This window comes from Lampetra planeri, chromosome 17, assembly GCF_965212315.1.
Source record: "Lampetra planeri chromosome 17, kcLamPlan1.2.h2, whole genome shotgun sequence".
In the NCBI taxonomy this organism is placed as follows: domain Eukaryota; kingdom Metazoa; phylum Chordata; class Hyperoartia; order Petromyzontiformes; family Petromyzontidae; genus Lampetra; species Lampetra planeri.
The window spans coordinates 11,774,456-11,793,546 of record NC_136123.1 but is presented as its reverse complement, the minus strand read 5'-3'; the positions used below and the strand labels follow the sequence as shown (position 1 = coordinate 11,793,546).

Genomic DNA, 19,091 nt, shown 5'->3' with positions numbered 1-19,091 from the left:
GTTTACGTGACAAACCTTACCAATTGTCCATGTCGGGTGGTGGTGGGTTTTCCGACATTCATATTTACGCGATCTAACCCACAAAAAAAACACCTTTATTACAGATAATATTGGTCACGAAAGGCCACCACTCCGTGTGAAACTGCATGCGGGGAGCCCCGCCGTGCGGACGGTCCTGTCACAACGGTGCAAGAGTTGTTGCTCAGCGGCGAGCGCCCCGCGTGCAGGCAAAAAAAAAACACAACAGATGGGGACATGGAAAAAAGATGTGCTCATTATAATTTTAATGTTTCACAATGAGCAAGAAACATACTGATGATGTCATTTTTTTCAGAGAAATAAGCTCAAATACATTCTACAATAAACCAGTTTTTTGACAACGACAAGTTTGCGACAAATTAAAAAAAAAAGTTTATATCTCTGTACGTTATGTTAGTGAGTGTATTATAGTACAGCTCATTCTCATCGACAGTACAGTAACAAAAACTATTAAGACTACGTTCCGTAATAGAAAACATCAACAGCTTTTTTTGGTTTAGTCTGCATTTTATAGTTACAGCTATTGATTAAATAAGCAAAATCATCAAGGGTATGTGTACAAAGGTAACAAAAGTATGAGGGGACACGAGCTTCAGCTGTCAAGGAATATATGCACTCTGCATTAACTTGTTTTTCAATAACAACCAAATTGTATTTATACGTCCTATGTTTAACGTGGCACAATCCCACACGCTACAAGTCCTTTGGAACTTTTTGGCTTTTAAAAAAAATTTGTGAATTAAAGCATTTTTCGTGCTAATGTAGTTTGTTTGTTTTGTAACGTTTAGTGTTGATACCGTGGACTTAAGAGGTCTTGGTACGATCTGCCCAGCAGTCAATTCTGACAAAAAACACACACAGACCTGGAGAACACCATACAATCATGCAACATTTAAAGTGATGGCATTTGATATTCACTCTGAAAAACAATATCAATATTTGCAGTGTTGGTTATAAACAAATTATGAAAACAGCATCTCAAAAACATTGAAAAAAGAGCTAAAAGATCCAGTGGAAAGCGTTGTCAAATGTGCATCTGTTGTGAACCTTCGTTTAAATGCTACAGTTTCAGCTTTGATGTTTACGAAACAGAATTCCTCGACTGAATAATAAAACACAGGGAGACAGACACGACAACGAAACAATGAACACCAAAGAAAGAAAATTCCATCGCACACTTCTTTAGTCGAACAGTAATGGGGGGAGGGGGTAATTTATCTTCAAAGCCATGTTTAGCTGTGCAAAAAAGATGAAATTAATGTCATGCTTTTGTACATAGTACGGAAAGCTAAGTGTTTTATTTCCACTGACTGCAAAAGAAATATATACAGCACGGGTGTAAAAAAATGCTAAAAGTAAAAATCCAAGTACATTTTTTTTGTCTTTCTCGTACGTTTTTTTTTAAAGAACATGTTGGGTAGACAGATGATAAAACGCCGGTTTGGAATGAATGTGGATAACATCCTTTTGCTAGCACACTTCAAAGATATTCACAGTCACGGGCATGAGCGTGCGCCATACAAAGAGAAGCCACCACCACCATCACCACAGAGCGCGCGGCGGTCTCCGTGATCGGCGCCTCTCGCGCCCCCGCTGCGTGCAGCCACTTGAGGTGTGTACATAAAATAACAACGACAACAACAACAACAACGACGGACCCGGAACCACAAGCAAAATAGCAGCACAAGGATGGGGAGCTGTTAAGTCGACTGACAAATTAGACTGCTGTTCCGTCTATTAACTGGCAGTGTTAAATTAAAGTTTGCTGCGGAAAGTTTTTCCGTCCGTAATTTTTTTTACATTTTCACTTTGCTTCACCTGTACTTAATTCATGATATCACCGTATTTAAAATTGTTACGTTTTAACATTTTAGAGCAGCATCTTTGTTTGCGAGGACAAACAAAGATGGCGGCGTCACCACCCCTCTCGACGCCATTTTGTTTGTTCGTATTTTTGTCCTTTTCCAAAAAAAGAGCCGACTTCAAGTACACCAACACCTATTTCGTTTATGCACCAAGTTACGTCTTTGGATCATTAAAAGGGGAACAAAACTACGATGGGAAAGAGGAAATAGGTGCGGCGCTAAAGCTCGCCCCTGCCCCCCCCCCAAAAAAACTATAAATGACAGTGCTATTTTTAAACGTAAAAGATTAATATTTTAAATAAAGAATATAACGAGCTATCATCGTCATGATCATCATCACCATCGTCACCATCACCTATAGTAGAGCTGAAGAAGTGCTGCGGTAAAAGGTATGCAAAATAAATGGAATAAAGAAATTAAAACAGCCACTTAGGAAACATCACATCCCCTAAACGTCACATGTCCGATCACACGACGTCCATCCGAGCGGCTACAAAACTACGGTACCGTGTTAGCTGTATCATCAATATCGGGCGTTCAGATAGAGAGGTGAAGGAGGAAAGGGGAAATGAACATTGGCACAAATTTACACAATTCGATTTCTTTGCCTCCATCTCGCACATTAAAAAAGGAAAACAAAATGTCCACGACACTAAGACATAGCAGTTGTGAAACATTATAAATGTGTACACAGGTATCACTGTACTTGTGTAATAGCTCCATAGTAACAAACTATCCAACATCAAAACAGTACTCATTTTATTATAAATACAGGAGAGCTACTTTTTTTTAATTTTTTTTTATTCTCGTCTTAATGTTGTTAAGCTCTACCGTAACAGAAGACCTACAAGAGAGTAAAGATCTATTTTATTTTTAAGAACCCCATTAAGAAGAGTTGCTTTTGCTTGTTATGGACAAGTCAACTCATGAGAAGAGAAATCAAAAGCTTTTTAAACTTGAACTAAGTGTGAGCTACTGACCTGAGATATACAGACACAGATTCATAGCTAGCCATTGGTATAGTTCATGATTAGTTAGGCAAAGAATGTTGCTGGATCATTATCCCCATATAACACATGCTAGCGGGATGCGCTCGCCAGTTGTGCCGTTCGCCCCACCGCGCGCCCCACCGCCCATGCCCCCCCCCCGTGACCTCTCCGAGTATTTGGCTTTTTGAACCCCCTTCGAAGCGCCGTCACAACGCACCTCAGCAGAAATGTTCCAAACTTTTTTTAAAGTTTTGTTTTTCTTTTCTTTTGCCGTTTTAAAAGTAGAGCACAAAATAAAAACAAAGTGTCAAATAAAAACGTAACAGCAACTGTGCCTTTTTTGACCATTTATAAACACACACAATTAGAAACTATTCCTCAAGCCAGCATATCAATATGGGAAGAACAATCCGAAGTCAAATTATTTTTGGTTTTGATTAGGAGCTTTGGAATAGTAGTTAGTAGTAATTGGTTTTTGACTGTTGATAAAACCCTTCCCATTCATTATTATTATTTTATTATTATTGAGGATCCAGAGGATCTCATTAATATTATTATTACTGTCGATAATAATAATATCGTCATTATTATCGCCATCATCGCTACCACCACCATCGTCGTCATCACCATCATCATTTATCTTCATCATATAAATAACACACACAATAAAACCCTCCCTTCCCCATGGCTAGGCTACACGCGAAGGAAGTCCGTGGCAAGCTGCGCACTACCCGTGCTCCCGCTGTTCAGGGGGGCCACCGCCCGGGGGGCCCTGCTCCCCGCGGGCCGCTCGGAGTCCTCCGATGCACGGCTCAGCTCGCTCTCAGACTCGTCCGAGCAGCTGTCCCAAGGAGGGGGCGAAGTCTGGACCCCTGAGGCTCTGCGGGATGACGCTGAGGTAACCGTCGACACGCCGAGGGGGAGGGCGGCGGCGGTGGCGCCGCCATTTCCGCGGGGCGTGGGCTCGTTCTGCGGCGCGGAGGAGGACGAGGAGGAGGAGAGCGATCGGTTTCCATCGGCTGGGTGAGTGGCGTCCGTCTGCGAGGTAGATGCTGCGTCATGATCGGGATCGCGTGCGGAGTGAGGTAATACTCGGGCGTGCTCTTTGGCGTATTGGGCGGCGCGCCGGGCGGAACGCTGCCGGTGCTCGCCGGAGCGCAGGTGGCGAGCGAGCGACTCGCGGCCGCTCAGTGTCGCGTCGCAGGCCAGGCAGCAGTGGATGTCGTCGGTGGGCGGCACGCGCACCAGCGTCTCCCTGGCGCTGGCGGGCCTCTGCCCGGCGTAGCAGAGCGAGCGCTGGTGCGCGAGCGCCGAGACCTCGTCGCCAAAAACCGCCTGGCACTTCCGGCACGCCACCCCAGGCTTCCCCGTCACCACCGTTACCACGTATATATCCAGCGAATCTGTGCCTTTGCTCTCGGTCAGCCTCGGCTTGTCGCTCCGTTCGTGCTCTCCTACGGACGGCTCCTTCCGTTGCTCCACTGCGTTCTGTACCACAACCCCAGGCGAGCCAAGCTGCTGCTGCCTCTGCTGATGTTGCTGCTGCTGTTGCTGCTGCTGTTGCTGTTGTTGCTGCTGCTGTTGCTGCTGTTGCTGCTGCTGCTGCTGTTGCTGCTGCTGCTGCTGCTGCTGTTGTTGCTGCTGCTGCTGTTGTTGCTGCTGCTGTTGTTGCTGCTGCTGTTGTTGCTGATGGCTGAGAGCATCTTGCAAACTTTGCTGATATTGCTGATACTGCTGCAGCAGCGACCCCGGCGAGAGGCCCGCCGCCACGGCCTGCGAGAGGGCCGCGTTGTACGGGAAGAAGCTCGTCTCCATGCCGAAGAAGGGCGGCAGGTAGCCCGGCGGCAGGCCCGTGGCGGCCGACGTGGGGATCTGCTGCGTGTAGTACGGTGGGATTCCCGACATGATGTAGGGCAGGAACTGTCCGCCCAGCAGCGCCGCTGGGTCGACCGCTAGGGCGGCCTGCAGAGCCTGCAGCTGGGCGGGGTCCATGCCTCCGCCGCCAGCGCCGACGCTTCCTTCGTGGGCCGTCTGCGCCGCGGACGTCGACGCGACCGCCCCGCTCGTGCTGGGAAATTCGTTTTTGACTTTGCTCTCGGCATTTCTGTCCTTTCGTGCCACGTGCTCATGCACCTTCTCCTTGCCCTTCTCTGCAAGTTGCTCCTTCTCGAGCCTGGGGTGAGGCTTCGTGGTCGTGGATGCGACCGTCAAGGTGTTCGACGTCTGAGGGTCGGGGCTCTTCAGCGGCTTTCCGGCGTTCACGGGCAGCGGCAGACCAGGAGAAGGAATGCCGGCAGTGGGCAGGCTGAGCACGCCGGCACCTGGCGCTGTCAGAGCTGCAAAGGTCAACGTGTTTGCATTAATGCACAAACAGCATTCATGAGCGTGCACAATACCAGTGAAGGCACAAATCTATGCTGATGAGCACCCCCCATATACAATGAGATCATAGCTTTGCGGTGCAAATTGCCGTCCCTTTGCCGTACGCCGGCAGCGACAATTGAGACGCGCAAGTGGCGAATACCTCGGTAAATATAGAGCGTTATAACTTTCACAAGAAAGCTAGGAATCATAACGGCAACGGGAAAAAATGTGCTCGCACTCACCCGAGGATACTGGGGGGAACCCTGGGAGGGACGAGTGGCCGGCCATGCCCGGCAGGAGCATGGGAGGCAGGCCGGGGTAGGAGGAAGCGGCTGCAGCAGCGAGGTTCATGGCCTGCATCTGCGAACCGTCGAACCCTCCCTGCTGCTGCTGCTGCGCCGAGGAGATACCGAGCACTTCGTTTGCCTTCTTGATGCGGTCAAACTCCTGCTGCGCCATGAGCTGCCGGACGGTCGAGGGATCCAGGTATTCCTTCTCGCGGTCGAGCTGGCTGCCCACGCTCTCCCGCACCTTGTCGATGTGGGAGATGGCGAACACGTGGTCCCTCACCGTCAGCCGGGGCCCGTACTTGACGCCGCAGACGGTGCACTCCATTTTGGGGCTGTCGTACTCGGGCTGGTCGATGCCGTACTGCTTGGCGAGGCTCAGCTTGGACTTCTTCTCCTTGGCACGGGCGTTCTGGAACCAAACCTGGACCACGCGCTTCGGCAGTCCGATCTCATTGCCGAGGATTTCGCACTCTTGCATGGTCGGCGTGCGATAATCATTGAAGCAGACCTTGAGGACCTTCAACTGCAAGTTGGACATCTGGGTGCGGAAGCGTTTCAAGCCTGGCCTGTCTCCGCTATAAGACATTCCAGATGTCTTCGCTGTTGAGGAACCGCTGTTGCTCTGAACGCTGGGGGAGCCCGGGTCTGCTATGCTGGAGGTCTCGCTGTGATCCACAATGCCTTCGTTGTCATTATCCCGAGCACTGTAGCTCATGCCAGGGCTCACTAGACCTGCCCAGGACCTGTCATCGCTCCCTTGATCGCTGGTCGGAGTGGCTATCGATTGCTGTTGTGCGTCGCCACGTGCCGATGACTTCATGTCACTGAGCAGCCCAGAGTTGCTGTCTGTGTCATTATGTCCCTCGTCTCCTGTGGTGTTGTCTGTGATGGCCGTGTTAATAGAAGAGCAGTCGTCATTGTCGATCTTCCCGTGATCGAAACTCGTGTGAGCGGAAGAAAGAGTTGGACTCTCAATGTCGTCCATGCCCTCGACCTTCACGGACCCGGGGCTGAGGTTCGACCCCGGTGATAAATCGGATGGTTTGTTCAGCATGGATGTTGACTCGTGCGAAGCCATGAAGTCGGACATCATTTTATACGGTTGTGAGGCGCCCAGGTCATGCTGATCCATTGACCCGTCGTCTAACAGTTGCTGCATTTGAGCAGAAGATTCTGCTTCCTGGGAGGACGGCAAAGGGCCGAGGTTGTACCCGGCCCGCTTGGCCTCGTGCCAATGTCGTGAGCGGATGTGGGCCTCGAGCGCCGTTCGTGCTTTGAACAGAGCTCGGCAAAATGGACACCGCCGGTGAACCTGTGCGGGGCCCACGGCCCTGAAATGTCCCTTTCTCTCGCGCGCTCTGGTATTCTGAAACCAGACCTGCACCACGCGTTTCTTCAGCCCGACTTCGTGTGCAATGTGATCCAACATTTTACGAGTAGGATTCGAATCGAGCAGATATTTCTGGTATAATATCTCGAGCTGCTCCGGAGTGATCGTGGTTCTGAGTCGCTTGTCCCTCGGTTGGTCTTCGGAGTTGTTTAAGCTGTTGGTGGACGTGTCAGCATCTCCGAGGCTTCCCCCTGGGTTTTCGTCCAGCTTCCGTTTGAGGGCACCGCTCGCAGACGTTGACAAGGTGGGAGAGGACGCCGACTGGGAGGATGACTGTGCAGAGCTCAGGTTTGTCGTCTGCATAAATTGCCCTCCCATGAGCGGATTCGTCGGGTCAAATAACAGCAGCGGCATGTCAAGTCCCGGCGGCCGCTGGTCGATCAGCTGCGAATGCAAGAAGTGGCCAGGTGGGGCAAGATAATGCAGTCGCTGGTGCTCCTGCCAGAGCTCAAAGCTGGGCAGAACCATCTTGCACTGTTCACACTGGTAGTTCATTGGCAGCTGGGACTGCGATGAGGTCGGCAGTTGAAAAGGGTTTTGGGCAAATGTGGACGACTGGGTCGGTGTTAAAGACTCGGAGGCAGTCTGTGCTGGTCGTTTCAACGGAGGTTGCTGTTGCTGCAATTGCTGAGGCAGGGAAGTTTCTGCTCGCTTTGGTTTCTCTTCTCTTTCTTCTTTGGGTTCAGGATTAACGTGTGGGGCCTTGACCCGAGGTTCAGCCTTCGTCTCTTTGTCTTTTTCTAGCACGTTGGGACTCGGAGGAGTTGCCGATGTTTGACCCGGAGTCCCAGAACTGGATGCGTACTGATGCTGAGATCCTTGATCCACGCCATCAATGGAATCATCTGCCTGACTGTCCAAAGCAGCTTCCTCTTCCTCGTCCCTGTAGCAGTGCCTCTTCTGGTGCGTTATGAGGTCAAAGATGCGCTGAAACACCACCTCGCACTTCTTGCACTGGTAGCTCATGTTCCCCGTGCGGATATACCGTTCACTGCCCGGCTCCTTCCGCTCAACTTGCTCCTTGCCGTCGCCCTGATTCTCGTAATTCTTCCGGGCTTTCTGTCGCGCGTTTTGGAACCAAACAACAATGACGCGCGTCGGAAGGTTCAGCAGCGTCGACAGCTGTTCGATCTCGTCGTCTTTTGGGTACGCGTTTGCATCGAAGAAATCCTGCAAAACTCTCAGCTGATAGTCAGAGAATCGAGTTCTCGAGGAACGTCTGCTGGAAGATTGATCTGATTTTACTGACTCGGGTGTCTGTGGTTGTGACTCCATGATCTTCATCTCCTCCAGTGAGGTCGTGGGAGGATTGCTGAAGTTGTACGGGGAATCTTTGTTTCTCTGTCGCTCCTTGAACAACGTATTTCGGAACCAATGCTTAATGACCTTAGGTGGCAGACCAGACCTTTCGGACATTTCCTGTATCTGCTCATCGCTAGGAGAATTGTTGATATTGAAATGAGCACGCAAGATGCGCAGCTGATCGTCCGTGATTCGTGTGCGTGGCCGTTTGTTCTGCTGCTGCATGAAGTTGGCGTCCAGCTGCTGCTGGTAGAACTGAGCTAGCTCGGCACTCAGAGCCTCCACCGAAGTTGCTGCGGATTGCGAGAGGCCGGGAGGAAGTTGCATGGACTGCATCATGAGAGGAGAGAACAGCGGCATGTCCAGAGGCGGTGGCACAAGGCTGACTTGAGTTTGTGTTGGCTGAGGAGTGGTTGACAGTTGTGGCGCCATAGTAGGAACCTTTGGGGACTGCTGTGGTTGTTGTTGGTGTTGCTGCTGCTGCTGTTGCTGCTGTTGCTGCTGTTGTTGCTGCTGCTGTTGCTGCTGTTGTTGCTGCTGCTGCTGTTGTTGCTGCTGCTGCTGATGTTGGAGCTGCTGTAGAGGTAGAGGAGAAGGAGCAGACAAAGCTGACTGAGGTTGAGGCTGTGGCGGCTGAGGTGGTGGTACCTGCTGCTGCTGCTGCGGCTGCATTTGCGACTGAGGCTGGTGCTGCGATGGGGTCTGCGCTTGGGGCTGCGGCTGTACATTTGCGGGTGGGGGAGGGAGCGGGGGCAGGGCGAGGGGCTCGGAGAGCATCGTCTCCATTGGGTACACCTTGTCGTACGTCTCGCGGTACTGGCTCGCGTATTTCTCCAGGTCGGCGAAGGGCAAAAACTGTCCATGGATGTGCTCCTGGTGGCTCTTGAGGATGAGAATGTGCGAAAAGAGTTTTCCGCACGTCGTGCACTCGAGCCTTTCGAGCGCTTCGCCGTTGTCGCCGTTGCGGCCGCGTCTCTGGGTCCGTCCCCGGTTCTCGTTGAACTGGATCACCAGCTCGAAACCAAAGTTCTCCAGCAGCGCCCGTGTGGCGTTGCCGCGGCAGCCAAACGGGATGCGAGGGGGCGGCATGTTGGAGTCCGAATGGCTCAGCTTTAAAACAGCCCTAATCTCGGATTGCGATCTGGCTTTTGATTCTAAAAACTCTTTGTCGTCCGACTGTTCGTGCCTCTCCTCAGCTTGTTTCAGATTTATTGGCTGAGCGTCATCTTGCGATGAATAATGCATCATCTCGGAATCTTCCTTCAAAATTTGCATCTTATGCTGCTGCTGCTGTTGTTGCTGCTGCTGCAGGTGTTCCAGCTGCCTGTGCTGCTGCTCCAAACACTGCTGTTCAAGATCCTGTTGTTGTTTTTGGTCTTGCTGCATTTGTTGTAGCTGCTGCTGTTGCTGCTGTTGCTGCTTCTGAGCTTGGTGCTTGAGCTCACCCAGCACGGCGCTGGCAGGCCCCTGCATGGCGACCGACGCAGACATGGGCAGCCCGAGGTCGGCGGGGTTGAATTGGAACTCGGTTCCTGGGATGTAAAAGGGCAGCAGGAACTGCTGTTGTTGCTGCAGCTGCAGCAGGGCGTCTGGCGAGAAAGGAAAGTGCGGGAAAAATGCAGGGTTGAAGAGCTGCGACTGCAGCAGGGCCGCCTGCTGCTGAAACTCCAGCTGGGCCTGTGCTTGTGCCTGCAGCTGTGCCTGGGCGTGCGCCGCCTGCAACTGTGCCTGCACCTGCACCTGAAACTGGGCCTGCATATGTGCTTGGGCCTGGGCTTGCATTGTTGACTGCACGGTCTGCTGCTGCTGCTTCTGCTTCATGCTCGATCCCTCAGATGACCGTTTCTTGTTCAGCTCCTTCTGCTCCATGGAGGACGATGAAGAACTTGCAGTGGCGCTGCTGCCGCCGGCGCCGCCGATGTTGCCTCCGCCACCGCCGCCGCTGCTCTTGTTTGCGCCGCTGCTGCCGGTAGTGGCGGCGTTTGCCGCACCCCCACCAGTCACGTCAGGCGCGGCCGACTTGCAGGAACTCGCAGTCGTCGCGCTGCCACTGCTGCCCGATCCGCTGCCGCTCGCCGCCTCCAACTTGGCCGCCCTCGCCCGGGTCTGGTGCAGGACCGACCTCATGTGGATCTCCAGCGTTGAGCTCTGACTGTAGGCCACGTTGCAGGTCATGCACTTGTAGGGCTTGTTGTCAATCCCGTTGGCCGGTTCTGACCGCTCGCCTCCGGAGCCGGGGCTCGACGATTCCTGCAGGGCCTTCTTCAGGCGGTGCAGGTGCGAGACGGAGTTGTAGTGCACCAAGAGAATGTTCTTCTGGGTGAAGGACTCTTTGCAGACGGTGCACTTGTACGGCCGCGAGGGGTCCAGAAACTTCTCCATGGCAAAGCTGGTGCACTTGCGGGGAATCACAGCTCGCTTGGCCTCCATCGTGGAGTCCTCCTGGCCGAAGATCCCTCCGTCGCTTCCCGTGGGGCTCTGCTTCCCGTCGGGGTCGCTGTCCTCATCCTTGTCCGCCTCTGCCGGGAGGGAGAGCTCCTCCTCCGTCTCGGGTAGCGACTTGAAGTCGCCGTTGGCGATCTGCAGGCTTCCGCAGAGCTGCTGCACCTGGATGTCGGCCAGCTCCGGGTGGCTGGTCTCCAGGTGCTTGCGCAACGCGGGGATGGAGCGGAAGCTGCGTTGGCAGAGGGCGCACGCGGTGGCGGCGCGGATGACGTGGTACTGCAGGTGCGCCTGTAGCCGCTCGGGCGTCTTGAAGGCGAGGCTGCACTGTGGGCACCGGTGCTTGTAGACGTGCCGGTCGGACACGGGCAACTGCACCCGCTTCGTCACGGAGTCTCCCGCCAAGGAACCTTGCGTCGCGCCCGCAACCCTCGCATTGCTTTGCTGCTCTTCCTTTTTGTCGTCTTTGTTCGTGGTCTGCTCGCCGGACCGCTCCGTGGCATGTTCTGACAATTCGCGCGAGGTGCCAGCCCTCTCGTAGTCTTCCTTATTGCCTGCGGACAGCAGTAGCAGCATCAGCAAAAAAAAAGTTGCACCAGAAATGAAAACTACTGTCTAGTATGAGATCAAGACGAGCTAAAAAACATTGCACATTTTCATAACCAGACTGACCTTACGATACTGGAAACTACATTTATGGCTTCATTTTGTATGCACACACCAAGGTCGTCTCTGTTCATCCCATTAATTTTTCACTACACGAGTCACCTTTTCCATTAGTGACAGTGACTGCATAAAATGACCTCGCATTAAAAATTAATGCAGGTGGACGTGGGAGTAATTGCATTTTAAACTGAGCGATGGATAATGCAGTAGGCAAGTTTGTTTTCAGCGGCTGGTTCCCAAAACATTTTGGTTCCTGTTGCACCCAATTTTCGTTGCTTAATTAGAATGCACAGTATTACAATGTACTCCCATCTTTTTACCTCTCTATGCCAAATTAAACATAAAATTTAATTGGAAAATATTTTAGACAAATTAAAAATTATTGTTAAAAATAATGCAACGTTACGCCGAATTAAATCAAATTAATGTTATTTTCAGACAGAAGGAATACAATTCTCGAGTAAGGTAGATTCAAATTATTAATTCCAATTGTCATTATTTTATTGCAATCTCAGAGCTGCGGTCTTATGAAAAATAAAACCTTGGAGCTATACCCGAGTTTTTGCCTCGGTTTCATTCAAAAATTTGAGGCATTATTTAAAATGCCAATGGCTTTTGTGAGGCTGAACACATTTTTCACAAGTGCGGGGGCCTCTCTCAGAAAAGGGGGGGCGGGGGATGGACACCTTACCCAAGGGTTTTGTCGCGTCCTCAGCAGCGACTCTCACGGTGCTGTTGTGTTGGTGTCCATCGCCCTCCGACGCCCCGGCCGGCAGGAACGCAGAACTCGGTACCATCATCTCCGGTGACGACATCTAAAGGCGCCGAGCGGCAGAAAGCGGCATCGTTAGGGCGGCCGCAGAGAGCCGCTAACCACCGCCGCCACCACCGCCGGGTAGTGAACACCACGTGGTTCCCTCCATTCACCAAAACTTGCAAACCGTCTCCCCCCCCCTCCGCGCCCCCCCCCCCTCACGTTATTCTACATCTCCGTGCAATTTCGACGACTTAGCGGACGGCGACAACACAAACCGTCACAGAAATAACACAAACGCCATCGTGCACTAATGGCACAAGTGGCTGTGAGGTGGTGGTGGTGGGGGGGAGAGAAAAAACATCCACCGGCGTGGGACAGCGCGGTTTCACGTAACCGTGCTTGGCTCGCCTTCCCTTCTCTCTCCCCGCCCGCCTCTGCCAGGGCCACGCCGTTTGGCTACGCGCGCTCAATTAGCCGCCTCGCCAAGAAGCAGTGCTCAATGGGGGGACAAGCACATAATGGAGGGCTCTTAATTAAAGGCACACATTAAACATGGAGCCCCTGACACAGCCTCCAGTTCCTGAGCCACATTCTGGAGCCTTTAAACGAGACGATAAAAATTGCTGCTCTGTCAAAAAAAGAAGGCTAATTGTGCTTTAAGGTTATGTGAGAAACTGTGCAAAAGGTGAGCTGCATCGTTTTGACTGTAGCCAGCACGGGGTACATGTGTTACAGAGCTGTTTATTGGAAATTTGACATCCATCACCATGCTTGGACTACAAATGGGTTCTGTTGTTGTTGTAACATTAGCCGATTCAATTTGGGTTTTATGCAATGTCGCTTGTGAATAAATGCAACCATCATCCATTCTCTATCCACACTGCTCAGCCTCCGCGTCTGCGCATCTTTCCTTTTCCGTGGTCCCGTAACTCTTCTTGTCAATTACTTGTTACGCCTTTTGCAGTTTTCACAGCCGATGGCTCAGATTTTTTTGGTCCAAGTTATTATTTTCCTCCCGCAGTTTCTGTCTCTGTGCAATGCCGAGTGTTCAACTTGCGGTTTAATATTCACCCCTTGTGACACCTAAGTTGACAGTGACCGTGTTTCTGGCTCAACGTGCGATGCTGCCCGAGAGTACAGATTGATTTGTCGATGTTTCCACTTCAACACTTAATTCAGCATGCATGGGTTTGGTTGTTTATTTATTTATTTAAAATATGCCCTGGGTTGGTTCTGTTTAGGATTGAATGTGATTTTATCTTCAAAACTCAAACGAAATTGGTTGAATCAAGCGAGTTGTGCATGCAGACCACACGTCCTGATATTCGTTGCAAGTACCGAAAATGCTATTGCAGAAGAATAATCGTGGGTGCTTCATTTTCTCTACTGTTTAATATCGCTGGTATGTAAGCATTAATGCGCTCGATAGTGAGAGATCTACAGGGTGTCCCATAAGTCTGGAATCATCGGGAAAAAGAACTCATTCATATTTCCCTGGTCATTGGATAGGACGTCGAGGGCCTGTGAATGGCCAGCGAGAATCCGCGACCTCACACCGATGGATCTTTAGCTCTTGGGTCACTTGAAGGCGCTGGCCAACACGGAGAAAATTCCGAGTAAACATTTGCGGCAGCGCATTATTGACGCATGTAACACCGTTGCCCCTAATACCGTTTTACCGTGTGCTTGCTGACTGGGTATCTCATCTGGAGTTGTGTATCAGGAACAGATGTGGACACATTGCACACGTTCTGTGAATAAAAGCGCTATTATTGCCTTTTTGTATTATTTTTTCTATGATTCCAGACTTATGGGACACCCTATAGAGCTGAGAATCGGGCTATATTCTCACTTCTACCAAACATCAATGGTGTGCACCCCACAAGGGAGCCCTGCACCTCCCAGTTCGAAACCGGTAGGCACAATATTATAATTATTCTAGAACAGTATATATATATAGTTAGCAAATAATAAATGCATGTGTGGGTAGGGGGATGGGTATTTTACTTAAAATATTCACATTTTTTCCGAGCAAATATCAAAAGCAGGAACATTGATTTTCATTCTATGGCACTAAAACTGCGTGAAACATGGGAAGCTGGAATGGGTTTTTCATGTCAATTTTATAAGATTGTGCCATTGACTGCAGTTTATAATCATTGTATTATCTGATTTTGTATTACTTAACTAATAAACGATTGTATAATAAGTTATCACTCTGTTGTTTTATAATCATATTCCTATAATTTAAATGAGATTATAATATGGTATGGGCTATTCATATTAAAATAGCTCAGAATTTAATTTGGGTCTGATTGGACTGGACATAATTGGATCTGGTCAGATCCAGGAAGGGAAGAGTCTGAGCTTCATTGAACTTGCCTAGATCCACGTCTTCCATTAGCTGGTGGAACGGACTTTAAACACGTGTAATCTACAACACGTTGTTTGGTGATACTACGAATGGCAGTGATGCACAAGCACAAATAATAACTCAACACGTCCGTCAATAACACCGTGAGGCCATAAGAGGACAAATATGCAGGAGGCGACGTGAGGGCCAATGGCCCTGCTTAATGGCACATAGACAGAGAGGCCAGGGAGATGAGGATAGCTGGAGAATTCACGACACAAGTGCACCATGGCCCCCCCCCCCCCTTATTCATCATTCTTCTCCACTCTCTCTGGCTGTGTTTCATGAAGAAGGTCAATTGCCAGGAACTTCACCGGTTTGCATTTCTCTTTGAGGCCACGGTGTTGCTAACGAATGTGTTTGAGTATATTTTTTTTACTCTGCAACATTCATTTTGTTGCCTGGAATGAGCCACTTCTCAAATCAGTAAATGCAGATGAGATCAAAGCACTTAAAAAGACCGTCACTATTTACCTCAGAAAATGTCACGTTTCATTTTATGATCGTGTAGAGTTTCATATTTTTTTTTATTACAGTACAGTATCTGAGTTTTAATTAATCGGATAAAATTTTCATATGTATAAGCAGAGACAATGTTTGCCTACCTTTTCGTCTAATTGGAATTAAACATTTGTATTTACGTGGCAGATGTGTGATGTCAGCAACTCCTAGGAAGCCAACATTGTCCACCGTGTACCCAGATGTTCATCGCTGCTGCCAACAGAAAGCCATCAGCCCGATAGACCGCCTCTGTAAAATATCTTCAATAACAAACGTCTGAACGAACGCTCACGAAACCGCAAACGTAGAAGAGTCTTCAGTGATAACATCGTCGAGATGTCTTCAGTGTAAAAACACGTGAAGACATCCACATGGACGGTGGAATACATTCTGCGGACTTATTGTTTTAGGAGAGAATTTTAATTTATCGAGTTTCGGATATTAAAAATTGAAGACCCTTTGTTTGTAATGGTGTTCTTATAAAGGGGAGCACTTAATAGAAATGGGGAATGTTTATTAAATTATTTGCTGACTCTAATCATTAATATTCATTTTTAATATACTAAGGAGAAAGAGGGTTTGTGAGTGCAGACTTAACAAATCAATGTATAATCCAGGATTAAAGAGCACATTCACATCTGTCCTGGAATTAGGGCAATGCAATATACAGGACCAAACCTCCATCATACTCTATTCTTAATAATCCCTTCTGCTACTATTATGGTATACTGCTGTGACCTTGGATGTCACCAAAATGAAAATAGAAATATTGGCTAATAGCTAATATTAATACGTCTAAAATGGAAAACAGAACTCAATAAACACAACGGGAATTGCTATATATAACACACACCACATATACACAAGTACTATATATGTAAATAAGAATAAACACACATACACGCCACATATATATGTACATAAGATATGACTATGTACCGCACTGAGATATATTCAATAGGAAACCATCCCAATAAAACACTGAACCTTTGTTCCACCCCAAACAAATGTTGTTTAAAAAAGAATGTAAGCAACGTGCATACCACTGCTTTGATGGCAGCAGTTTAACTCGCTGTAACTTCACAGAGGCCCTCTGGTATCCTCATACACTGTTGGGGATCGTGCGATTAGCAGGCACCTATTAAGGGTTGTGTGCCGCACACGGGAGCTTGGCAGCGCCACGGTGTCGAGATGTTAACTACCTCGCTGAGTATACAGGAGGTCATGGGTTCAATCCCAATCTTGACGCCTGCTGTATATTTGGAGTTTGAAAAGTCCTCCCCGTGGTCGCGTGTATTTTTCTGCGGGTCCTTGGGATTTTCCCTCCACACTTAGAAACACGCGTTTAAGAGTTTTTGGCTATAACTTACCACGTGCGAATTGACTTCGTTGAGCTAGCATTTGTGCTTGCCAGGTTACTTCTGAAAAACAGCTAATAACTCAGTGGGCCTTACCTGGAAAAATAAAAATGTTTCGTTAAGTTTACACCACCCTGGGGAACTCATTTTGGGTTGAGTTGGCATGGAGTGAGATACAGGCCGGGCCTGGATATCAAATCGGCTTTTGTGATGACAACGTTCAGGGGTTGAACTTAAGTCATGGGAAGTGAAATGCAGCATAAATAAACATATATACACACGTATATATACGCACGGAGAGTCGTCGTGTAGCGGTTAGCACGCTGAGCTTTGAACCTGGAGACCTGAATTTGATTCCCGCTCATGGCTCCCAACACCAGTGACGATTATCTGAACCGGTCCTGAGCTTCTCCTTGGGACCGGTTCTTTAAAACAGTTTCTTGTGCTTAGTTTGTTGTCCTTCACCCCGCACCTCCGATTAGCACGGTTGGCTACGTACGGTGCGAAAGAAGTTCAACGTACATAGGAATCGATCCTGGGCCTCCCCTAGGTCGACTCAGTCTCAAATAGGTACCTGGTGCGAGGTGCGAACATGCCCACTGGGGAGACAAAGGGGGCCGCGCGTGGTGCTGACCATCCACCTACTTGTTTCCCGTGCAGACCTACATAGGTGCTCGCTAACAGCACTTGCCCCAACAGTCTATTAAGGCTATACGGGGGTTCTATGTATTTTTACACGAACATATATGCCACTATACTGCTGTATAATATAAAGAACCTGGAATCAAGTCGAACAAAATACAGTGCTACAACATCCAAGTTTGTTTTTGTTTTTTCTCTGCAAGATCTGCATGCATAAAGCACTAAATGCACAGTAATTAACTTCACATTCAGTGATTTAGCAGGTAACAGTTACTTCAAATCATTTTAGCGGCATCCAGAGGGTCTCATTCGGATATAAGAGTTGCTTCTTGGGTTTTTTTTTTAATCGAGCGAAACCTCATTTACAAAATCATCCTCCAAAAAGACAGGGGTGAGTAACCGGGTGGACAGAGCAAAAAAAAAGGAATGTAGTATTTATGATAAACCTCTTAGCTGTACGGCGGTAATCCTCACAGGAAAGATAACATCGTAAAATGAATCAGTCATATATAAATTTTGACAATTTGCTGAATTTACACAAAGGTAATGGCATCACGAGGGCGATAACTTGTGTACAGATTAAGCAACTTAAAGGCACCTTGATGAGAAGGGAATCGTAAAACGGCTCGCCGGCTTGGCCGCCGGTGCGCTCCCCATCGCTGATGCGGTTAAAAAGAGCCACATATGGTGCATAATAGCTTTTTAATAAATGTCCTTGGCCGGCAGCGTGATGAGCCTCGGCCCTCGGTCCTGAAATGGCGCCTGTTGCCATGGTGCGGAGTGGGACGGGAGGCAGTGGCAGCACCTGCCTGCAGCCACGAGGGTGTTGGGGCGTTGGGGCGTTCGGCGCGTCGACGGCAGCCATCGCTCGTCGCTGCGGAGAGACGTGGCCGGTCTGCCGGGTCTCGTCCCCTCCCTTAGCACCCCACCACACTTCGCTCACCACCCCCTCCCCCCGCTGACAACGCCCTGACGTGGTGGGAATGCTGCGCCCGTTGACCAGAAATGAAGGCGGTCGGCTCGGTCGGTGAGTCTCACAGAGATTCGGCAACGATGCGAGCCGACTGAGAGATCGAGAGGCCTGGGCAGCACTGCAGTTCTGAGTGGTCGTGTTCACGTGTTCACGGCGTTTCAGCATCATCTTATTGCGTGCATGGTTTGCCTCACAGGTAAGCCATGCTCTCAAAGGAATTGGCCAACCATCCTAAGTAAGTATATTCTATCGTGTATAGATTATGATTACCTTTCCTGAGGAACAATAGGTAATGTTTATGAAAATGTTAATTTTTTTATTGGAACGTCTGCATCTTTGACCTATTGGTGTTTACGCTGCACCTTCTCATCACGTGTAATTATCCCAACCTTGCGACGTTTAAAAAAAGCCACCCTAGCACAAGCCATGCATCGGCAGGTGCCATCATTGTGAAACAGCAGAGGCATTTGCGAGAAAAAAAATAACCCCGCAGTACGAACCTTGAAAACAAATGGGGGAGGTGGGTGGGTGGGTGGGCGGGCGGGCGGGGAGGACCAATTGCGCCAGAAGATAACCCGGAGTAATTTTAGAAACGCAAAAAGAGCAAACACAGGTAAAAAAGAAAAACATCACCGATGCAATGATCTTGTCGACGCAGTCCGGGGCGACATTGTGCAGATGGGTGAGGTGCAGCTGCAGATGAACTTTGCTCCCGAGCAGGTCCTGGCAGAGTGGGCAGCGTAGTGCGGGTTGCACCGAGTGCTGAGACACCACATGCACGCGGATGCGCGCCGCGTCGCCGCTCTGGTACGTGCAGTACGGACACTGGAACACCTGCGCCAAACGCGCGGCAAGGTTCACCGCATGGAGAGAGTGGGGGGGGCAGGAGGGGGGAAAGAGATAGGTAAATAATTAAATAGAAAATAAACGCAGGAAATACGTTCAGCGGCGCTTGCTGCATCGCGGCGGAGCACAAAACAAATCCACACACCAAAAAAATGACTGGAGGTATTTTTAGATATTTCAATTGCAGCCGCATTTTATTTTGACTCCCTGTCACGATTGTGATGGATTTCGTGGTGGTTTAGTGACACAAATGC

General features: G+C 49.5%; 1 pseudogene across 1 annotated transcript in view; it reads right to left on the bottom strand.

The window, feature by feature from the left end:
- Nucleotides 1-262: 262 nt before the first annotated feature.
- Nucleotides 263-19,091, bottom strand: part of LOC144723373 (zinc finger homeobox protein 3-like) — a 196,061-nt pseudogene continuing 177,232 nt past the window's right edge. Inside the window, exons 7-10 of the transcript XR_013586152.1 lie at nucleotides 18,625-18,825; nucleotides 12,039-12,162; nucleotides 5,500-11,235; nucleotides 263-5,229 (exon numbers count right to left, since the gene is read on the bottom strand). The product of XR_013586152.1 is annotated as a zinc finger homeobox protein 3-like (transcript). The remainder of the gene's footprint in view (nucleotides 5,230-5,499; nucleotides 11,236-12,038; nucleotides 12,163-18,624; nucleotides 18,826-19,091) is intronic.